The sequence below is a fragment of the Chrysemys picta genome, chromosome 7 (assembly GCF_011386835.1).
Source record: "Chrysemys picta bellii isolate R12L10 chromosome 7, ASM1138683v2, whole genome shotgun sequence".
Lineage (NCBI taxonomy): Eukaryota > Metazoa > Chordata > Testudines > Emydidae > Chrysemys > Chrysemys picta.
The window spans coordinates 54,670,793-54,695,465 of NC_088797.1; the positions used below are offsets into that span (position 1 = coordinate 54,670,793).

Here is a 24,673-nt window from a genome sequence, read left to right on the forward strand (position 1 = left end):
ATTCGACGTTATTGGCCTCCGGGAGCTATCCCACAGTGCTTCATTGTGACCGCTCTGGACAGCACTCAACTCAGATGCTCTGACCAGGTAGACAGGAAAAGACCCGCGAACGTTTGAATTTCATTTCCTGTTTGCCCAGCGTGGAGAGCACAGGTGACCACGCAGAGCTCATCAGCACAGGTAACCGTGATGGAGTCCCAGGATCGCAAAAGAGCCCCAGCATGGACCGAACGGGAGGTACGGGATCTGCTCACCATATGGGGAGATGAATCAGTGCTAGCTGAACTCCATAGCAGTAAAAGAAATGGCAAAGTATTAGAAAAGGTCTCCAAGGCCATGAAGGACCGGGGCCATAACAGGGACACACAGCAGTGCCGCGTGAAAGTTAAGGAGCTACGGCAAGCCTACCACAAAGCCAGAGAAGCAAATGGAAGGTCCGGGGCAGAGCCGCAAACTTGCCGCTTCTACGCGGAGCTGCATGCCATTCTAGGGGGTGCAGCCACCACTACCCCAACCGTGTGCTATGACTCCGTCAATGGAGAAACACACAGGGAAGACGGTTCGGGGAACGAGGAAGATGAGGATGGAGGTACTGTAGGTAGCTCACAGCAGCAAGGAAGCAGAGAAACCGGTTTCCCCAACAGCCAGGATATGTTTGTCACCCTGGACCTGGAACCAGTAACCCCCGAACTCACCCAAGACCCTCAGGGCACACAGGAGACCTCTGGTGAGTGTACCTTTGTAAATATTACACATGGTTTAAAAGCAAGCGTGTTTAATGATTAATGATTAATTTGCCCTGGCAATCGCGGCCAGTACATCTACTGGAAAAGTCTGTTAACGTGTATGGGGATGGAGCGGAAATCCTCCAGGGATATCTCCAGAAAGCTCTCCTTCATGTACTCCCAAAGCCTTTGCAAAAGGTTACTGGGGAGGGCTGCCTTATCCCGTCCGCCATGGTAGGACACTTTACCACGCCAGGCCAGTAGCACGTAGTCTGGAATCATTGCATAACAAAGCATGGCAGCGTATGGTCCCGGTGTTTGCTGGCATGCAGAAAATATCCATTCCTTATCTCTCTTTGTTATCCTCAGGAGAGTGATATCATTCACGGTCACCTGGTTGAAATGGGGTGATTTTATTAAGGGGACATTCAGAGGTGGCCGTTCCTGCTCTTCTGAACAGAAATGTTCCCCGCTGTTAACCGCGCGGTGGGGGGAGGGGTGAAGTGATCATCCCAGAGAATCGGGTGTTTGTGTGGGGGGGTGGTTTACTTGGGTTTGTGCCACATGTTAACCCGGAAACCGCACCCCTCCTTTTACATTGAAAACCCATTTTAAATGGCCAACCCAATTCATCCTTGATATGGGAAATGCGCTGCTGTTTGAAACCTTTCCCGCATGTTAAGAAGGTTAAAAAAGCCAAAAGACTGTGGCTTACCATGGCTGCCTGCAAGCCGAAATATGTTGCCTGGGGCACTGCGTGAGTGATCTCTCATACCAAACCGGCAGGCAGAGGAAAAATGCGACCTTGTAACGAAAGAGTGTACCCATCTATAAAATGTGTCTTTTTTAACCACCTCTCCCTTCTCCTCCACCAGCTGCAAATGTTTCTCCTTCGCAGAGGCTAGTGAACATTAGAAAGAGAAAACTGAGGACGCGGGACGATATGTTCACGGAGCTCCAGATGTCCTCCCGCGCTGATAGAGCACAGCAGAATGCGTGGAGGCAGTCAATGTCAGACATGAGAAAAGCACAATATGAACGAGAGGAGAGGTGGCGGGCTGAATGGAGGGATGAAAAGAGCAAGTGGCGGGCTGAAGATGATAGGTGGCGTCAGCTTGCAGACAGACGGCAAGAGTCAATGCTCCGTCTGCTGGAGCATCAAACTGATATACTCCAGTGTATGGTTGAGCTGCAGGAAAGGCAGCAGGAGCAGACACCACCGCTACAGCCCCTGTGTAACCAACAGCCCTCCTCCCCAAGTTCCATAGCCTCCTCACCCAGACGCCCAAGAACACGGTGGGGGGGCCTCCGGCCACCCAGTCACTCCACCCCAGATGATCGCCCAAGCATCAGAAGGCTGGCCTTCAATAAGAGTTAAAGTTTTAAAATGCAGTGTGTCCTTTTCCATCCCTCCTCCCCCACCCATCCCAGGCTACCTTGGCAATTATCCCCCTACTTGTGTGAGGAATTAATAAAGAATGCATGAATGTGAAAAAACAATGACTTTATTGCCTCTGCAAGCGGTGCTCGAAGTGGGGAGGGGAGGGTGGGGTGGTTGGTTTACAGGGAAGTAGAGTGAACCGGGTCGGGGGGGGGGGTTGGAGGGTTCATCAAGGAGAAACAAACAGAAGTTTCACACAGTAGCCTGGCCAGTCACAAAACTCGTTTTCAAAGCTTCTCTGATGCGCACCGCGCCCTGCTGTGCTCCTCTAACCGCCCTGGTGTCTGGCTGCGCGTAATCAGCGGCCAGGCGAGTTGCCTCAACCTCCCACCCCGCCATAAATGTCTCCCCCTTACTCTCACAGATATTGTGGAGCGCACAGCAAGCAGCAATAACAATGGGGATATTCTTTTCGCTGAGGTCTGAGCGAGTCAGTAAGCTGCTCCAGCGCGCTTTTAAACATCCAAATGCACATTCCACCACCATTCGGCACTTGCTCAGCCTATAGTTGAACAGGTCCTGACTACTGTCCAGGCTGCCTGTGTACGGCTTCATGAGCCATGGCATTAAGGGGTAGGCTGGGTCCCCAAGGATCACGATAGGCATTTCAACATCCCCAACGGTTACTCTCTGGTCCGGGAAGAAAGTCCCCTCCTCCAGCTTTCGAAACAGACCAGAGTGCCTGAAGACGCGAGCATCATGTACCTTTCCCGGCCATCCCACGTTGATGTTGGTGAAACGTCCCTTGTGATTCACCAGGGCTTGCAGCAGCATTGAAAAGTACCCCTTGCGGTTTATGTACTCGGTGGCTTGGTGCTCCGGTGCCAAGATAGGGATATGGGTTCCGTCTATGGCCCCACCACAGTTTGGGAATCCCATTTCAGCAAAACCATCCACTATTGCCTACCCTTGATATCACCAGGTCTTTCATTGCCCTGGCAACTTGGATCACAGCAGCCCCCACCGTAGATTTGCCCACTCCAAATTGATTCCCGACTGACCGGTAGCTGTCTGGCGTTGCAAGCTTCCACAGGGCTATCGCCACTCGCTTCTCAACTGTGAGGGCTGCTCTCATCCTGGTATTCTGGCGTTTCAGGGCAGGGGAAAGCAAGTCACAAAGTTCCATGAAAGTGCCCTTACGCATGCGAAAGTTTCGCAGCCACTGGGAATCGTCCCACACCTGCAGCACGATGCGGTCCCACCAGTCTGTGCTTGTTTCCCGGGCCCAGAATCGGCGTTCCACGCCATGAACCTGCCCCAGTGACACCATGATTTCCACATTTGCTGGGGCCTGTGCCTTGTGAGAGGTCTATGTCCATGTCAATTTTCTCATCACTCTCTTCGCCGCGCTGCAATCGCCTCCTCGGCTGGTCTGGGTTTCGCCTTGGCATGTCCTGGCTGTGCATATACTCCAGGACAATGCGTGTGGTGTTCATAGTGCTCATAATTGCCGCGGTGATCTGAGCGGGCTCCATGATCCCAGTGCTAGCTATGGCGCCTGGTCTGAAAAAAGGCGCGAAACTAGTATCTGACGGACCAGGGGAAGGAGGGAGGATGGGAGTGAGGGCGGGCCGAGTGATGACATGGCGTACAGGTACAGGGAATTAAAATCAAGAAAGGTGGCTGTGCATCAGGGAGAAATACAAACAACTGTCACACAGAATGGTCCCCCCAAAGATTAAACTGAAAACCCTGGGTTTAGCAGGCCGTTGATTTGACGGAGGGACGGGGAAGCAAATGAATACAGAACAAATCTATTTTTTACATCTTAAGACGATGGTGCAGCGTGACTGATAGCCCTCGGCATCTTTCTGGGTGCTTGGCAGCAAATACTGGGCACTTGGCAGTTAGTGTATTACGATGGCCTTCAGGCCTATTGCACAATCTGCTGCTCAGGGAAGATTCTGCTAATGTGCGATGATCCAACTTGTAATAGGACGGTTACCAGTCGTAATACACCATCTACTGCCAAAAGGCAAGGGGCTGGTGCAATGCAGCCCTACGGCTGCCAGCCCCACAGCTGCCAGCATCCAGATCGCCGATGAAGGCTACCAGTCTACTGCACCGTCTACGCCAAAAGGCAGTTAGCTGCTGCTGCTGTGTAGCAATGCAGTCCCACGTCTGCCGGTACCCAGATGACATATGGTGACGGTGAGCTGAGCGGGCTCCATGCTTGCCGTGGTATGTTGTCTGCACAGGTAACCCAGGTAAAAAGGCGCGAATCTATTGTCTGCCGTTGCTGTGACGGAGGGGGAGGGGCCTGACAACATGTACCCAGAACCTCCCGCGACACTGTTTTGCATCATCCGGGCATTGGGATCTCAACCCAGAATTCCAATGGGCGACGGAGACTGCGGGAACTGTGGGATAGCTGTGGGATAGCTACCCATAGTGCAATGCTCCGGAAGTCGACGCTAGCCTCGGTACTGTGGACGCGGTCCGCCGACTAGAGCACTTAGAGCATTTTATGTGGGGACACACACAATCGGCTGTATACAACCGATTTCTATAAAACCGGCTTCTATAAATTCGAACTAATTTCGTAGTGTAGACATACCCTGAGTTGAAATAAGCCATACAAGCACTTTGCATACTTGGAAAGTGGCATCCTTCCCCCATCCCTTATATAGTCAGAGCCAAGGAATACACACACGGCTAGAGTTTCACTAGCTCCCCATTAGGCCAGGATCCCACAGGCACACTGATTACATAGGATTCTGACTAGGGACTTCACAAAGAAAAAGCTAAGTAAGTACACCCTGTAATCTGCACTAAATCTGAACATAAGAGCAACTCGACATACAACCACAATATGTAAGGAGAAAAGCTGGGTTCAGTTGGCAGATTTCCCAAGGAAATGGATTGTGCCTTTTTAAACAAATTAGCTGAGAATGGTGACAGATTAGAAGCATTGGAAATTAAAGCACTACTCTGGGCCTTCTCCAAAGCCCACTGAAGTCAATGCAGCCTGTCTGCAAAATCCACAGAATGATATGGGCAAATGCTTCCCCCCACTGAACTATCATAAGGAGGTAGCTGGGGATTCTGCAGTCGGTGGGTCTAACCTCAGCTGTGCCATGGAGGCCCTGTGTGACTGTGGGCAAGTCACTTTTAATGACTCTGTATCTCTGTTCTTCCCCCATCTGTAAAAGGGAGGATAATAATACCATCTTCATAAGGCACTTTGAGATCTCCAGCTGGAAAGCACTATGGAAGCGCTGATTGCTACTAATATGCTTGAGCTCTTTTGGAAGCCACCTCTGGGAGGAGACTGTGCTCATGCCACATTCAGCCTCTGCACTGAGTCCTACAGAACGTGCCAAAAGTTAGAACTGATCATGACAGATTCCAGCACACTAGGAACTAGACTGATTCCAGCAACTCACTTCAGCAACAATAACCTTCAATCTCTTGACTTGTGTCAAATTCAGGCTGGCTGACCCTGAACTAAACGGTTCTGAGAGCTGTTCTGAACTCCTGGAGTTATCCAGTCCCCTAATTGCAGCCTTGAACTTCCCAGGGTAGGAAAAGAGCGGAAATGGCTGGGCAGGGATAGTAAACCAGAGAAACAGCTCAGCAGCTGTTCAGCAATCAAACTGAGAAGGGAGACGCATGTCCATAGTTCCTATGGAAAGGAGAGCTACCATCACATCACAGCACAGCCAAACAGGTTTGAGAGCCTAGTTATTCTTCTCAAAATGATAAAGTGCTTCAATTTTTACTTGGAAACAATGGAAGTAAAACAGAGAGGAAGGATGTGGTTAAGGCATCAGATTGGAAGTTACCCCAGCTCTGCCACAGATTCCCTGTGACACCACGGCCAAGTCACTTAACTCTTGATGCCTCGGTTTCCCCACAGTAAAATGGGGCTAATCCTACTTTCCTCCCTCATAGCGAAAGCCCTGAATGGAGGGCAATGCCAAGGTGCTAAGTCATGTTATTTTACTGACTCAACTGCTGGAAATCAAACCAGCCATTTCCATAAAGTGAGACTCTGGTGAAGTGAGATCTGAGGAGTTAGAGATTGTGGCATTTTGCCATGGGGGAGTGGGGTGGGTGTGGAGCTGCATTGCCCCAGTAGGGGCACAGAGGGCTCAATTCCCCCAAGCTCCCCAAATCACCGGGCCAGTGCCCTCATTGCACCATCACTTAGAATGGCATAGCCTGCTCCCTCTAACTCTGTGGGCTGGTGTGCATTGGGAGCCAATGCTCTGCTCCTTTTGGGGTGGCTTGCGCCCCATGGATGCATATAGCAGCAGTGTGGCACTCCCTTGAGTGCAGGGGTGCACTTGCCCTGGCTCCTGTGCAGGAGTTGGGGAGATTCCAGCACTCACCCCTACTCTGTGCACCGCAGTAAGGGCTGGAAGTAGCCTGCTTGAAGCCAAGCTGGTTTTCATCAGTGTTCTTTAGAAAGCACAAGGCGAATGTCAGTACAGGAGTGTTGTTTACGGAGCACAGTATGTTATGGAAGCATCTTTTAACATGGATAATTATTGCGTGGAGAGGCAGCATTTGACTATGAATTGCTAGTAACAGGTGACAGTGCTGCTGGCAATTAGTATGAATTGCCATGCAAATTGTTAGCAGCAGCCCATAAGCAGATAGAGAGATCTGTTAGGAGAATAGCTGTGGAAGCTGAATGCACCATTACCTACAGAACTAGCTGTCAGTGCTAAATGTCGGAGCTACACAACTGGGAGGATCAGAATGCTGTTTACCATAGGGACTACTTGACATCTTAATAGATTTCCCAAAACAAAGACAACTTAGCAACCCGAAACACTTGTCTCTTACATCAACAAGTCACTTTTTATTTTAAATGTTGCTAACACCACTTACTGTCTGTATGGGATGGTGATGAACATCCAGAATAGCGGTCTTGCATCAGTCAATCCCCAGCAATGCCAGCATGATAAGTAAGGTGAAGAGGAAACATCAGAACCAAAATACTTAAGCCTTAAGTCTCTGTGAAAGCTGGAGTATGTCACCCTGATTTACTGCCAAGCCACCACTTCTGGAGTTGGTTTCTGATAGAAGTATCTACAGAAATAAAGTGATATAACCCAGTACTAAATAATGAGAAGCAGCTCTGAAATAGACCATCATGGCAAATGGAAACTATGCCATTGCAAATGGCAAGTCTCTGACTGCATCACAGGACGAGTCTTGTTAGCACTAACAAACCATCTGTACTTCTCATTATGAAGCTAAGTGCGAAGCTGATGATAATAGTGAGACTTTGCATTTCTGTAGCACTGGCCAACTCAGGATCTTTTATTGTGAAATATGAGTGTTGCCCCCATTTTATTGATGGAGAAACTGAGGCAGGAGGCATTGCAGTGACTTGTCCAAAAGTCTCATGGCAATTCATTGGCAGAGCTGTGAGTTGAACCCAGCTCTCAGTCATTTACTCTAACCACTAGACCATGCCGCCACCTTTGATAAGAAGAGGAATTCTGTATAGTTAGTGAACTCTCTAGGGGCTCTGTTTTCCTATGGACACAATGCAGCTTTGGGTTTCATGTCTACAATCTGGATCCTAGGAGCTGATTAACATGCTGAGAGTAATGGTTAGATGCCCTTCAACTAAGGCACTCTCTGAACGTGCCTAGAGAAGCGTGTATACACAGCATGATAAAGGGACTGGGTATAGTCACCACTCCACTAAATCATTAGCTTGAACCTAGTCCAGGAATAATCAAGAGTCATTCCCAGGTAATGGCTGTTTGGTGTCCCACATGAAACTGCATCTAATGTGAACCTGGTTCATAAAGGTCAGGCTGCTCTGTACATTGCCTTTCCACCAAGAACTCCATAGAGTTTCCCCATTTTGGTTTTTGTCAGCTCTAGGAGTGTTTCCCCTAGGAATCTCAAACTACAAGGATCTGTTTTTTTAATAAAGATTTTATTAAGACAGAAACCAGGGGTTGGGGGGGGAGTCACATCAGAACTACACAGACTGTGTTTACACACCATTTTTTCTTCTCAAAAGTTTCCCACACTGGCTACCCCTGATTCAGCTCCACTGTGCTAGCCATGGTAGCCGTGCTACTGTTGGCCAACTGCCAGCATTTTAACCAGCCTGTCACCTACCCTGAGCAGAACAGGTCTAGATGATGCGGTGGTTAAAATGCTGGTGGCCAGCAATGCCCTTCTCTACACTAGTGCTCCCAGTGGTGCCATCACTGATGGACCCAGCGTTAGCAGTGGTGGGGAACTTCAGCCAAAAGGGTAACATTTTCAAAAGTGCCTTGGGGACTTTAATTGAGACATCGGCTCCGAGTGTCTAAGTCACTTGAAAATGGGGCTTTGGCTCCTAAGTGACTTTGCCACTTATGAAAGTTTAAGCCGAAGTCTAGTACAGACTCAGTCAAACTTAATCTTGACAGGTACAGGCTTAGGGAAATATACTGCTCTCTCATCATCCAACTCACTCTCCCTTATTGACAAGCTCAGACTCCACCTATCAGTCTTTCAGATCCCATCCTTGAAGGAGCTCCACTGACCTCTTCTTATCAGAGAGATTCCCCCTTTGTACCCTGAACAACTATACTCAGAAGGGTTAAGTCCAATGTGCTGTATCCCATAATGGCTAATTATTCTGTCTAACATAATTCCCCCTGGAAGTTTCACTCGGCAAAAATTTTCTTGGCTTCCTGTCCTAGAAACTGTAATGTATTGTTTGCTTTGCATTGTTAGGGCCAGAGCCAAAGCCCATTGAAGTCAACAGGAGTCTGTCCATTGATAACAGTGAGCTGTAGATGAGGCCCTAAAACAGCAGGTGCCTAACTCTCATTGACCATCAAAAAGTGCAGCCTATATAAATGTAGAACCCCCAGAATCAGAATTGTTTTAATCTACCCCCAATTCCGCTCCAAAACTATCAATGAACAAGCCAAAATGCTGTCCTAGTTCCAACTGACAAATTCTCAGACTAGAACTGCCAAATTTGATTTACAACTTTCCGCATGCAAAAAGGTGGCGTTTGACTCTCAATGACAATGTTATGTATTGTGGACCTGAAATGTTTATGGCATGAAACTCTTGGCTTATCAATTTTTTTTAAAAAATTGGAATTTGCTGCCAGCTTCAGGTTTTATTTTATTTTTATGACCCACTATATTTCCTGCCTTCTTCCCACCAGTACAGAGACTCAGCAGTGCTCAACAGCATCTAAGTTTTCCTTCCGAGATTTTGCAAAATGTGGATGGCAAATTAACACATGCTGTGGGGCTGTCTACATTATAACTCTTAATCAGTGACAGACTTGGCTCTAAATATGGGTCTATCCACACCCAACATTGCTGATTCACTGTTAGTAACCATGGCAAATAACCATGGATCACAACCTCAGCTGGCAAATGGTTGTCATTCTGTAACCAGGTCATAACACTTAGACAGGAACTCCTGATCATGTTTATCTATGGAGTTTGCCAGCCCTCCTTCTTCCCACCTCAATTTGTAATTGACCTTCCCAGAGTTTATTCTGTGAGTTGTCCTGCAGATGCTTTATCCTCTGCAGAGGCAGAATGGAATAGATTTCCCCCCCATATGTACTGATGCACATGCAGTTAGGTAGCATCAGTGTGGACACACAAACATACAAACCACAACCATTTGTCAGCTAAGATAAGAAGTTGTTTGGATACAGCTCGACCACATTTGTTGTAACTACAACAGATGAAGAAGCCAACTCCAGATTCCAAGCACTGCAGTATTTATAGCAAAGACAAGGTTAGTGCAGAACATTTGGCAGAAGCAATATGAATAAAAAGCCAGAGGGGATGGCTTAAATGGTCTGAACATTAACTTTGGAACACCAAACTCCCTGAAATCAGAGCATCAAAGTCCAGCAAACTTGATTCAGCCCTTCCTCACCCCAAGACATACACACTGTGTTCCACACAGGTTACTGTGTGAGTCTTCAAATGAGACTCTGGAGAACCCAGCATCCTTGTCTGTTAAGACATTAATATCCCATGGCCCTTTCAGAAGAGCAGGGGTTTGCCCTTACATGAAATTTGCCCTCTCCTGATTGCCTTGCAGCATGCTGACCACTGCCTTCAGTCCCAAGAAGTGGCTGCACTTCAGTGGTACTCTGTAGTTTGGGACCTGAAGAATGATATTAACTTTAAAATATTATTGTTGATTAAATGTAATGCCTTTAATAGGAGATACTTTCAGACAGGCTGCATGGCAAGTCAGAGTTTGCACAGGAGTTCTCTGCTGGAGTAATTTAGAACTCTACACATTTATTGGAAAAGTGCTGAATTACTCAATTCCAACCTGTTTTACTGCTCCCAAGTTATCAAACCACTGTGGTCTTTCCTTACTGTATTGCTGTTCACAAACAGTCAATGTTATTATCTGTATTTAACCTGCTCTAGTGGATCCTGTTTATTCCAGTGTTAATAGAGATGGAATATGCCACAAAGAGAAGGAAATATAGATTAAGTCCAGGAAAGATTTATGTATCTTTATAGATTCTAGCTCTGCCTATGATTTGAACAGAGTAGAAATGAAATAAGACATTTCCTCAAGCTACATTTCAGATCAATGTTACTTTTGTGCCACAATTGTTGACCCACTGAAATAGCAGAAGATGTGCATGTTCTGTGCTTCAAGACAACCCAACCCTACTGGCCTCCCTCACCACCCGCCCTGCCCTGACACACACAAAGAATGGCTATGCTGTGTCACCTGTTTACAACCTGATCTCGCAAGCTTGTACACAAGCAAACAGCCCTTCCATGCATACTCCCAATAATATCAATGGGACTGCTTGGATGAGTAAGGACTACTCCTCCGAGAAAAGAATCAGGCCATCTGTTAGCCAGTTTGTTTATGAGGAGACCATAACTATATTAATCTACGCCTAATACAGTGGCCTCTTTATTTATCAAACAACGGTCTCTGATCAAATAACAAGAAAGCCTTAAAATATATTTTTATTTACTTCTGCCAACACTTGAATGCAAATTGAGAAACATTACCCCAAGGTACATTGTAGAGTATTAATTTAAGCTTTAGTCTGTTAACAGTAAGAGGAAAAAGGCGGTTAATTTCTGTAACAAAATGCTCCATTATCAATCTGCAAAATGCATGTGGCAGTTAGAGAGTTATATCCTTGTGAACTTTAACAAGGATCCGTTACGAAATGCCATGGGCAATTGGTAGATTGTTATAATGTTATGACAGAATGTAATTGGCTCTCACTAATAGTCTTGTGATCTATAGTATGGTTAACACAAGACAGGATATCACTCAGAATGATGCAGTCTAGCATTTCAGCAATAAACATGGCATGTTGGGTTCTATATTAATCTTTGATACTTGCGTATGATTAATAAAAGTAAATCACTCCATCTGGTACAGTTCCTCAGAGGAATATAAAATACCTTATGAATTCTTCACTGAACAGCTAATAAATTAGTCCAAGTGAATGACGTGAGCAGGCACTTACATAGCATTGGATATCGTCAAAGGGCAGTACAAAAATTCATTAATCCTCACCACAGCTGTATGAGGCAGGCAGGCATTATTTGTTCCATTTTACAGATCAGGAAACAGAGACACAAGATGAGACGTCCAGAGTTGTAACCAGCTGGTCCCACTGAAGTCAGAAGTAAAACTCCCAGGGCCTGATTCTCATTTGAACTGAGGCTCCTTAATTCCAGTCTGGCAGTGTAAAGGGCCCAATCTTAAGGCTCCTTTAGTGGCCTGAGTGTAAATAAGAATTAGACCTCCACTGATTTCAGTGGGAGTAGAGTTTGGTCAATGCTGTGTGCTGTAGAAAATCTCACCCAGAGTGGTTAAGTGTATGGGCATCGTAGGCAGGGGGAGGCTGTACCTCCCCAAACAGCCTGGTGTGGCCCCGCCCACACTCCACCCCCAGGCTCCCTCCTGCAGTTCTCGGTGCTCTGCCCTGGCCAAGCCCAGACTAGCTGGGGCTGCCGGCTTGCCTCTCGCAGGGACTCGGGGAAGCTGGTGCTGGGACCGCACTACCCGCCCTGCGCTCTAGGGCTGGCCACCCAGCGCACTAGGGCTGGGGGTGGCCGCCTGACCATCCGGTGCTGGGGGCCACGGCAGGGGTGCTCTGGGCTCCTGCAAGGGAGGGGCATAAAAGGGGAGGGGAGAGGCGTCGCCTTGGGCACAAGGGGAGGGGCTGGGGGCTAGATGCCCCCAATGGCCGGGTTTAGTGACTTACCCAAGGTCACATGACAGGCTAGGCGGAGCTAGCATTAGAATTCAGGAGTCCCTGCCTGACATTAACAAGCTCTCAACCACAGTACCTCCCCTAAGTGTTTAGAAGTTACTTGCTAGTATCAGGGCTCTGCCAACTGCATGGGAAATTGTAAATTATTTCATAGGATTGTTTACATATAAACGTCAAGATACATTAAGCCATGAGACAGTAAGGGCTTAGAAACTTCTGCTGACTTTTCATACCAACATGGTCAGTAATAAGTGCTGTATACACTAAGTTGCTGTAAACAGATAAATGGATACAACTGCAAGCCAATTGGGGCCAACATACAAAGTCAATTATATTACCCCAGTTATTGCACCAACTAGTGAGTAAAGAGACAGCAGTGAAGCAGGAGGAAAAGACAGGTGAGGTCTGGGAAGCCATGGGGGAATAGTGAGAAGGTTGAAGGAGCCCCATGAAACTACAGATAGAGATATGTCCATCTTTCTGGCTTTCCTTGACTTGACTGTTGGGGGAGACTGGCTTCTATCTGTCTAGAATAATAGAATATCAGGGTTGGAAGGGACCTCAGGAGGTCATCTAGTCCAACATGCTGCTCAAAGCAGGACCAATCCCCAACTGGTCCTCTCAAGGATTAAACTCACAACCCTAGGTTTAAGCAGGTCAATGCTCAAGCCACTGAGCTCCCCCCCAAAGACGAACCTGGGGAATGAACCCAAGGCCTCATACATGCAACGCATGCACTCTACTACTGATCTACATCCCCAGACCAGTCTAGGTTGGCTTCTATCTGTCTAATCAGCATGGCAGATCTGAGCAGGTTACAATCACCACGTACAGACATCACTTACTTTGATAAGCTTCCACCCTCATGGTGTTTGGGAGTGGCTTGTCTGTGAACACATTTAGTAGCTGCCACACCAACTTGCAGAAGAGAACTAAGAGGCTATTGAAGAAAGCCACGCGAGTTTGTCTGAAACTCTATCGTTTAAATAAATCCCCACCAGTGGTTACACTTTAACCATGTATGGAAGTTTTTCAAGACTTGAGTCATTAAATTCTACTGAGAATAAAAACTTGGCAAATAGGAAAGAAAAGCATTTTAAACTGCTCTCTAGAAAACCACCCTGCTTGTTCCCCTCAGTGTTATAGATGAACTGCCATGGGTATGCAGGAGGCGATTCTGGTTCTTTAGATAAGTCCATAAACTTAAATCATATCCAACATGTACAAAAGCAGTGAGAATACAAATTATCACACTAAAAAAATGTGGGAAACTTTTGATCTTATTAAAAAGCCTTTTAAAGTGGTAGCCTTGTATGTTATCTACAGATGAACTTCCTGCAAAATGTTCCACCCCTGCCAAAACCCATGGTATTTTTGGATAGTTTCTTGTTTACAATCCCTCAGCCTCAGTGTGTGGGGGCCACTGATTGTTTCCCATTTATAGGAGTAGCTGATCACATGAAAAGCCCTAGTAGATTTTAAAGTCACACTCTTTTCTTAAAGCACATGCCTTGCTAGGGAGAACATTTATGGCAGGTTTCCTCTTCCCTATGAAAAGCAGATATTTTAGAGTAAACAACACTTTGAGGAAAGATCAAGGATGTATTAAATACTGTGTGGGAACTTCAACAAGGAGATGACATCACCTGCTGTCTCCAGTGCAAGCATGTGGGACTAAACAGGGTCAATTTCCTGTTCTTGATTATACTAGTAGAGTATTTAAACAAGCTGTCTTAGACAAAACAAAATGTCAATGGAATTATGTATTTTTTAATTCATCTATACACAGATTTACTAATGAAATAATTGTTCTGGAGCCCATGTAAAAACCGACCTTGCTGGTGAGGATTGGATTGAAAACCATTTAATATATCCCCAAATCCTGTTGGGAGTGAGAAGCATTGCAAATGAACATGATTAAAGATGGTGTTTCCTTTCTAATGATAATTCTCTAAGGCTGGGGATTTTCAAAGTAATCTATGGGCAGCATGATCTACTGGATGGGGCACTGGGCTAGGACGCAGGAGACCTGGCTTCTATTCCTGGCTCTGCCACTCTGGGGGTGGAAGCTCCCTGTGCATGGGGGGGCAAAGGGGGAGTGAGGGGAGCGACTACGACAGAGTGGGGGAAGACAGGCAGCTCCTGGCTGGGAAGGGGCAGCCTGGTAGTTCCCACCGTCATTCCTAGGGTGACCAGACGTCCCGATTTTATCGGGACTGTCCCGATATTTGCTTATTTGTCCCGCGTCCCGACCTACCTCGGGACGCGAATTGTCCCAATATTTTGCCTCCGCTCACAGGCGGAGCAGAGCCCGGAGGGGGCTCGCGCCCCCCCCGCCCCGACTCCGCTCCTTCCTTCCCGCATTGGATCCCTCCCCAAATCCCCGCCCTAGCCCCATGCCCTCAGCCCCGCCCCCTCACTACCCCATTGGATCCCTCCCCAAATCCCCACCCTGGCCCCGCCTCTTCCCCAAGGACGCCGCATTCCTCCTCCTCCCCCTCCATCCCAGGCTTTTGCTGATCAGCTGTATGGCGGCGCAAGCGCTGGAGGAAGCGGGGAGGTGGAGACAGAGCGGAGGCAAGCTGGTGGGGGGGGGACGGGGTGTGGAGCTCCAGCGGCCTTTTGTTTTGCTCCACCCCGCATCCCGATATTTCACCTGTGTGATCTGGTCACCCTAGTCGTTCCTATGGTAGTTCCTGGGCAGCTGGTGGCCTGTTCCCTGTGCTCCTCCATCCCCTCCTTGGCAGCTGGCATCCTGTGCACCAATGCCTCCCTTCCCCCATCCAGGTGCCAGTACCCTGTCCCATTCTCCACCCCACCTCAGCAGCTAGAGCATATGCTCCTCCTCCCCTATGGTGGGCGTCTCCATCAGGACCCAGGTGGCTTAAAGGCAGAACCAGGCTGGGTTGGGGACCCCTACCTGCTCCCTGGTGGCCAGCCCGATCTTGTGCACTGGAGTGGCCGCTCCAGCCCCTCTCTGGATCCCGTTCTTGTGTGTGTGGGGGGGGAACATATCTGGGTCCTAATCACACCACAGAAATCATTGGAGGGATGGAAACCTAGATCTGCCCCCACAATGTTTTCATTGCAGGGTGCTAGAACCCCTCACCCCGTGGTTCCACTGCCACTGACCTGCTGGTTGACCTGGGCAAGTCACTTCCCCGCTCTGTGACTCAGTTTCCCCATCTGTAGAATAGGGATAACGATACTGACCTCATTTGTAAAGCGCATGGAGATTTGCTGATGAAACACACTAGATAAGAGCTAGGGGTTGATCATTACTGAATTTCAATGGGAGTTGAGCACCTAACTCTTTGACACCACTTTGAAAGTCTCAGACTAAATCTATTCTGATCTAACCATACAAGCACTTTTCAAGCATCTTTGAGACCCAAACCACAAACCCTGTAGCACCGGGAATGTCAGCTATCAGCACTGTGGCCATATACCACTATTATTTACTCCAGTGTCAATCCAGAGTAACTCTGCTGACTTAAAATGGAATTACTACTGATTTTAGTTACACCAGTGTAAACCCAAACTATGGCCCTGATCCTGCACCCTTTATCTGTGTAGGTCCTTGCACCTGCTGGAAGCCCCATTGACTTCAACAGGGGGAGCCTGCACTACCCAATTGCAGAATCGAGGTCAATAATTCAGACACAAAGACTTACATGACTAAGGATTCCCAAGTCCGTCCTGCTTTCAAATATCAGCGTTAGTTATTTTAGTTCTTGCATCTCTTCTCCTATCCTTCTGCAGAATTCAACTTGAGATAGCATTAGAGAGGAAGGAGAGAGAAACACACCAACAAGTTTCAGCTAAACTTCATGAGAAAACAACACCTTCCTGTGCAGCTTGTATATCTTGTCCAGAAGAAGATATCTAATTAAATACAGGTAATGTTCTGCTCTTTATGGCATGGAGAATATCAACTTTCTATACTCATTAAACAGCCAGTGACACACCCTGGATAACATCCCATTTTCAAACACTTATACATATAATATACCATATTTTCTATTTTACTGTGCCTCCTTTTCTTACCACATAGGACACCACTGATTTGCCACTACTGCTTTATTTTTCTTCATCCTACATCAATCTTTTTTCTGCCACCACAGTTGATTGTCATGGAAATGATTATTACATCACACAGAAAAGATCAGGATACTGAATGAGACCTAGCATTCAAAGAATTTTTAAACAGACAACAAAGGTGACCTCAGCATTGAGATGAGCACAGGTTTGGATCCTAAGACAGCAGCCTGGGAGGGTTTTGATTTGTCACAGAACCAGGCTTCAGAGACCTATTTAAGCTTCATGACAGCCTACTAAGTCCTTCTAGAGTTATGACAGATTCCTAGGAGCCTAAATGCATAATTCTTGGAAGTCAGATCCCAACCAGGTCAGGGGCTGGCTGGGATTTCTTGTATAGTAGGACATCCCGGAATTCTGGGCTCTGGGGAGTCTTTAAAGAATCCAGATGGAACTGGCTGATTTTAGTGGGATCTACAAATAAGTTTTTGCTAAGTTAAAACTTATTCATGTGCTAAATATTACTCCAGGGTGTTTAGTAGGGTACATATATCTGTACTTATTTCCATTGCTGTTTACCTTAAAAAAAAAAATTCTACACTCCCATTTTTATTAATGCTTGGTAACAGAGACAAGCAGGAAAACATACCATGTTTTCTAAATAGGCTTTTCAGCAGGACTTCAAGTAGTCAATCAATAGTTCGAACACACAAGAGGATATAAAAACCCTGAAGGAACCGATCTTTATTATTATTATTATTTATCTCACAGCAGCCTCTAGAGGCCCCAGTCAAGTCTGGGGCTCTATTATGCTAGGGCTGTATAAACACATAGTAAGAGACAGTTCTGGCCCTGAGCCATTTACAGTCTACCCAGACCCGGCAGACAGAGGAAGGGTTAGTACCCCTGTTTTACTGATGGGGAACCAAGGCACAAGAGATTACATGACTTGCCTGAGGTCAGACAGGAAGTCTGTGGCAAAGCTGGGAAATAAACCCAGAGTTCCAGTCCAGTGCCTTAGCCACATGACTATCCTTCCTCCTTGTCACAGGGTGGGCTGGCCCTTTAAGGGAGCTGGGCTCAGCCCCATGTGTGCCTAATTATCTGCCTCCCGGTGATGGGTTTGGGCATGACATGGTTGATGCCATCTATAAGAGGGAGCATGTGTAGTCAGTCATTGAGGAGGGGGGATCCTGGAAGGATCCCCTGCAGAAGAGCCAGGTGGATGGTAGGACATGCTGGGAAGTCTGGGTAGAAGGCCTAGAAAACAGCCAGAAATGGCTGAGGCAAGACCAAGGCAAGAGCCGTGGGAGGTTTCGCCACAGAGACCCAGGGCTGGAGTGCGACTGGCAGAGGTCCCCTGCCCAGAGAGAGCTGGGAACTGAAGTCCTGAGACTTGAACAAGAGGGAAGCCCTGAAGAAGGGATCAAATGGACTTGCCAAGCCTTGATACAGGGTAACAGCGGAGCCCTGGAGGAGGGCTAACAAGGACACACTGAGTGAGGGTGAAAAGACTTTTTGTTTTCTTGGACTTTCTGTTTACGCTAGGGAGGGAGGCCTGTGCCAAATCATATAGCAGTTCTAGAATCCACCCTTTGGAGAAGAAACTGAGGCACAGAGCACTAGGTACCAAATAATATTGTCACATTGCCTAAATCGTATCAATCTCTGTGGTTAGAAAAACAGTACAGTGTCTCCTCAGGCACACGCACCAAATAAAGCCCTCAGAGGGGGACTCCTCTTCATTTAGAACCAGTTAGCTCATGAGATATTTTCAATGATAAATAACAACAAAAAATAAGCCTTTACTGATTTAAGAATGGAAATAAATTGTGTATATGAAAGATACCTAATGGAAACATTCAGAATGAAGGTGGTCATGAAATACGTAGGCTGAGATCTTTAGCGGCAACCCAGATCATGTGAATGCAAAAAGCCGCTTTTAGCCACTTTTGCAGCTATTTGCTCCTTGAGCCAGTGTAACTTAAGCCTTGTCTTCACTACAAAAAAAAAAAGCATGCTCTTAACTCATGGTAAAATCCCAGTGAAGATGAAGTAGTTTGTAGCTTCCACATGAGTTAGCACGTTACATTAAAGTCTATAGGGGGTTTAACCTGACCTGCTAACTTGCATGAAAATGACAAACTGCTTCCTGTTACTTTGAGTTAGCTAACCAAGTTAAGAAAACACTTATTTTTTCCTAGTGAAGACAAAGACTTAGAGCAGCATCAGGGCTGCTCTATGTAATACATGGGGCCTATGATCCCAAGGAGCTATTCCAGCAGCTGAGAATTCCTGGACTGCAAGGTCAGCATGGTCATGTCTCCTGTAGACTAGGAGCTGGGAAGGGTTGGCTTAGAGCTGGACATGTGAGCTCTAGGCCATCCAAAGATGGGGGAAATCTTACTTCGGCAGGTCCTTTCTCTTGCCAGAGCAGCGCAAGACAGGCAGAACAGGGCTGAGGATCCAGTCCAGAGTTCTAATTTCGGAGTCAATGAAAGTATTAAACACAAACCACATACATGATTTTAAACCTGAAGAGTCAAAAATCTGCTCAGTCACACTGGTATAAATCACTGAATCTGGAATCACTGAATTCAGAGGAGTTACTCAGGATGTAACCAAGAGCAGAATCTAGCCTTAATACTCTTTAAATAACTTAACCCTGCTATGAGTGATGGACGTAAATCACCAAGTTGGGTCTAGCCATCAATGATTCAGGGTATAGCTGTGAAGTTCAGAACCAGATGTGAAGTTCAAGGAAGTTTGGATCCCGATTTGGTTTCAGCTCCTATTTTCTATCAACTTGGGACAGTAACTTTAGCAAAACATTTGAAAAACAAATCACTTTTAAATGGCTACAAACTGAGCTCCTCTTGCTTCCCTGTGTTGTACAATATTCCTCAGAGGCAAATACTGTTATCTAGCTTGTATATAGTAAGGTTTCCCGCTATTGCTAATAATTAACTTGCATTTGCAGTTACATACAGAGGGGCTCTGTTGTACTTTTGATTTGTGGAGGTTCATTTATGGAAATTTAACAGAGCTGCCTTTTTGAGAATGGCACCAACCAGGAATGTATTTCTAACAAAGTATTTCAGCAGACCATTTAAAAAAACCCCAACCTGCTACAAGAATCCTCCAGCAAAATGTAACCGTAGATTTTTTTTTTTGGGCTGCTTCCCAGTATTCTAGGGGGAATTCTGCTATTTGCTGAGTTTAGCAAATGCAATCTAATGCTGAAGGAAAACCAGCAAAAAGGAACACCACTTTCACCATTTTCTCGGTTCTGTTTAGCATCAGAAAGTACTTAAAGGAATGGGAAATTTTCTGGTTGATATAAAGTTGAATTAAAATCCAAAAAGCAGTGGCTCTCAACACATATAAGACAGACTGATTAGACAAGTGATCAACACATACAGGATAAAAATCACTCAGCACAGTCAGAAACCATCTAAGAGAAGGTAGAGCTTAACCTTTAAAGTCTACTCCCTTTGGAAACAAAGTCAATAATGTTTAATATATCACATTTAGTGTTTACAATGTAAAGAAAATCAACATGTTCCACTATATTTCCTGAACAATAACATCACTGAATGTATATAGATCCTTTCAGATCAGGATCTCAAAGCATTTTACAAAGATGGAACATGATTATAAATCATGCAGAAAAGATGTTTACAGTTAACAGGGAACATATAATGCAGTAGTTCAAACAGAATCTATCTCCAAAATCAACAGAGAATCAAAAATTATTTATGCTGGAAAACCTAAAAAAGGACTGCAAAGATTTTAAATTTTCAGAAGTTTAAATACTCACTTTGTGAGGCTAAAGGCACATCAGACTGAAATCCAGGGAAATCAAAAAAAGTTTGTACCAAAGAACTTAACCATCAAGAACATTATGAAGCCCTTTCTTTGAACTGTCCAGCTATAGGTATTTACTCATTTCACACAGGCAAAAAGCATGACACACTAGCAAAGCCTTTTATGTGTGGGTGCCAGAGGGGGAAGCCCTTCCCCTATGGTTTTAGTTCAGCCCACTCATTAAAATACAAAGTGAAAACAGCTGCTGTAGGAAGGAAGAGGATGTCCAGACTTTTTCTCCTTAAATTCCTTGGGTATAAAATGGTTTCATTGTGGAATTCCAGTAGGCAGAAAAATCCAGTGGTTTTAAGGCTTTGCTTTATAGTCTCAAACACCCTCTGTACTGAGTTGTAATATAACATTTGACCTGTCTATAGGGTCTGTCAGCCAGAGAGTGCCAAGCACACTACAAAAGTCAATTAATGCATACAAATACTTAAAATTGATAAGTGCTTTTCATCCATAGTCCTTACTGCACTTTAGCTTTCACTAAGGAAAAGCTGTTGGTATCAGTATGCCCATTTAGTAAATAGGAGAAAAACTCCTAAGGTTACCAGCAAAAATGTCAAAAGATGTTCAGAGTGGCAAGGTGGGTGAAGTAGTATCTTTTATTGGACCAAATTCTATTAGTGAGAGAGACAAACTTTCGCACTACTCAGAGCTCTTCTTCAGAACCTGATGATCAAAAGGAGAGCCCTGCAAATCTGTGGCAAAATTCAAAGGCAAGGCTGCCCACTAGTTCTGTTGGTTCAACAGCTGGTATTATTAGTTAGAAATAAGATGCATTTATGCAAAACGAGGCAATCTATTGGATTTATTCATCATGGTTGTGACAAAATCAACCACCAATTCCCCCACTGATTCTGAACTGACTGGTTTCATAGCTGTACTTTTGAGTGTGCTTAATGTTTCCTGCAGGTCTGAAAAAGTATGCAAAATATTTCAGTGCAGGACCTTTGTATGGAAGTAATAGGAAATAAATGTCTCCCTTAAGGACTCTAGCTAGTATAGAACAGGGAGTCGGCTTTGATTCATAGATTCCTGGACCAGAAGGGGCAACTGTGATCATCTAATCTGACCTCCTGCACAGCACAGGCCACAGAGCTGACCCCGCAATAATTCCTAGAGTAGAGCAGCAGTCAAAAAAGCTAACCGAATGTTGGGAATCATTAGGAAAGGGATAGATAATAAGACAGAAAATATCATATTGCCTCTATATAATCCATGGTACACCCGCATCTTGAATACTGTGTGAAGATGCGGTCGCCCCATCTAACAAAAGATATATTGGAATTGGAAAAGGTTCAGAAAAGGGCAACAAAAATTATTAGGGGTATGGAACGGCTATCACATGAGAGAGATTAATAAGATTGGGACTTTTCAGCTTGGAAAAGAGACGACTAAGGGGGGATATGATAGAGGTCTATAAAATCATAACTGGTGTGGAGAAAGTAAATAAGGAAGTGTTATTTACTACTTCTCATAACACAAGAGCCAAATGAAATTAATGGGCAGTCGGTTGAAAACAAACAAAAGGAAGTATTTTTTCACACAACATATAGTTAATCTGTGGAACTTCTTGCCAGAGGATGTTGTGAAGGCCAAGACTGTAACAGGGTTCAAAAAAGAACTAGATAAGTTCATGGAGGATAGGTCCAGCAATGGCTATTAGCCAAGCTGGGCAGGGATGGTGTCCCTAGCTTCTGTTTGCCAGAAGCTGGGAATGGATGACAGGGGATGGATCACTGGATGATTACCTGTTCTGTTCATTCCCTCTGGGGCACCTGGCATTGGCCACTGTCGGACGACAGGATACTGGGCTGGATGGACCTTTGGTCTGACCCAGTATGGCCGTTCTTATGTCAATCTGGATTTAAAAATTGTCAGTGACGGAGACTCCATCACAACCTTGGTAAATTGTTCCAATGGTTAATTACCCTTATTGTTAAATATGTGAACCTTATTTCTGGGCTGAATTTGATGACAGCAGGGATTTTGTGGGTGGGAAGAGGTGTGGTCCTTAAACATTTTTGAAAATGGATGCTGATTAATTATTTTTCAGTTATTTCTATTGCCAAAGAAAAGGCCCATCCACACTAGAATGGAAGGATCCAAGTTAGAGATCTATACTGTTCTCCTTGTTAGTTTTTTTTCCACATTAAAAAAAAAAGAAATGCTGATACCATATCCACCTGTTCATTTCTTTAAGCGGCAAAAGAGCCTGACAAAGAGCTGGAGTTCATAAGTCCTAAATGGGCTGTGACCACCCTGCCATGTCTCCACAGCAGCTGGGAGACGTCATTCCCAGCTCAGGTAGACATACATATGCTAGCTCTGTTCCACTACAAATAGCAGTGCAGCCATGAGTGTGGCTCAGGCTAGCCACCCAAGTACAGTCCTGCCCAGCCCCCTACGTACCTACTCAGGTGACTAGACCTCATGCCCTACAAGCAACAGTTGTGATTCCTAAAAGCAGGTGAGTGGCAGCCCCATCGGTTTAAAACAGGTGGTGTTGCTGACTGGACATTTTCTGCAAAGGGCTTTACGCTTAGGTCTCAAATATCCCTTTGGGAAACTCTGGGCACTTCAGAGCTGACCGTATTAGCAATGCTCCACTTCCTAGCCTGGAACCACAGAATCCCACTCCCCTCCTGAATCCTGGGAGCAGGGAGACCGTATGACCCTGAGGTTCTTTCTCCACTGTCTTTCCATCCATCCATCCTCTGCCTCCTTTGTCCTTTCCCCATCCCAAATACCCACATTGAGAAAAAATGCAGAATGAACAGCATCTTCGAACATTGCTTGACACATTCTCTTTTTCCTGGGCTTTCTCTGCCTTCTCGTCTTCTAACTCAGGGTTGTAACTCTTTTTTTAATGCCAAGATACACTGTAAATCTCGAAGAGGAATCGCTAGGTGCTCAGGGGAAATGCCATAATTTTTCTCCTCAGCTGCAGCCAATCTTTTAAAATTAAAGCTCTTATGGTTTGCAAGTCAGAAGGCATTAAAGAAATGACGGATAGGGAAGTTTCTAGGAAGTCACATACATCAAGTGCGGTGGTAATGTAGATATCCAAACAACTGCCAACGGACACTCAGATATTCTATTTATTACACCAGCGAGAGTTCAACAAACTCATGTGACTCACTGCAAGAGGCTTTCTATTGTAAGCAGCGATTCCACCTTGTGCAGCAACCTTGTCGAGAGCTCTAAGCTAAAGCAAAAAGGGAACATGTCAGTAATTGAGGACTCCTAGCTGATGGAGGAATCACCAGATTCAGTTCTTTGAATCTTCCTTTGAAGCAGGCCTGAAGCAGTGCTCCTGCAGAGAGCCTCTGAACACTGTGTGGGGTATATTTTGGATGTAAAATACAGCCCTCCCCCCAGTCATCACCATGACAGCTGAAGGCCTGATCACACAGACTTTAGCATGGATTGAGGACACTCTTAAACCAAGTTTATTTCAGCAGCTGATGCCAGTACAGCACCTCACAAATAGGTTCATTTCATGCTCTGAGGTGCTCCTGGGACAGATCAAGAGCAATAGTTATATGCAGGCAAATCGTTGGGACTCTGGTGTGCCACCTGCACCACTCAGTTTGCCCACCCTCTGAGGCATACTTGTGCTTCCTGAGAGTAGTCAGTCCAGTCTGGCCAAAGCTGAGGTTACAGTATAGCCACCCTCCATCTCCAAGTAGATAAGGCAGCATGGCATTGAGAGCCTGGTCCAAAGCCCACTGAACGCCAGGAAAAGGCCCCCAGTGACGTCTGTGGGCACTGGGTTGGGCCCTAAGAGGAGTTTGTACTATTGCAGTTTGTTGAGCGCTGTTTGCCATTGAGGCTAACCCATTCCCCTCACCATTAAATAAATCTGCATTTGTGTTTACACTGGCTCCCTAGAGGTGTGGAGGGTGGTACTATTATAAACTCCATGATCTGAACTCTCATGCACTAGATGACTATAGGCTAGTAAAGTCTGAGGAATTGTAAGATGCCACAGTCCTGACTGAAGATCAGAGAGAAAAGAATCCAAGACCCAATTCAGCACAAAGAGATCCCAAAGATTAGTCATTTAACAAAATGCAGTCAGAAACTTGTGGTGGGAAACTGCTGTGTGCCCTAGCAGTATATGGTTGGGGTTACCTTTTTGAGTGTAAAGTCCTCGGGTTCCTGTGCACTGGCAGAGTGCTATGCACATCTATGGTGCCATACAAATGACTAGAACTGCTTGAAGTTTTTGACCAAACAAAACTTTCCTAACAAAAAGGGGGGGGGGACTGAAAACACATTTTTATGTGGGAAAACAGCATTTGGTGATTATTTATTTTTATTTATTTTTCAAGAGGTAATTTTGGAATGAAGCCAAATCAGTTTTTAATTTGTTTC

The 24,673-nt window shown here is 45.7% G+C and overlaps 1 protein-coding gene across 45 annotated transcripts in view; it reads right to left on the reverse strand.

Moving 5' to 3' along the window:
* Positions 1 to 24,673, reverse strand: part of SORBS1 (sorbin and SH3 domain containing 1) — a 291,557-nt gene that overhangs the window by 187,235 nt on the left and 79,649 nt on the right. For 5 of the 45 annotated variants that reach the window (XM_065553266.1, XM_065553263.1, XM_065553257.1 and 2 more), the window contains exon 1: positions 20,241 to 20,416. The exons of 34 other annotated variants lie outside the window; for them this stretch is intronic. The gene's annotated coding sequence lies outside the window, so the exon portion shown is untranslated. Of the gene's footprint in view, positions 1 to 20,240; positions 20,417 to 24,673 lie in introns of those variants that run through there. 6 more of the 45 variants (XM_065553246.1, XM_065553226.1, XM_065553222.1 and 3 more) reach the window with 3 other exon arrangements.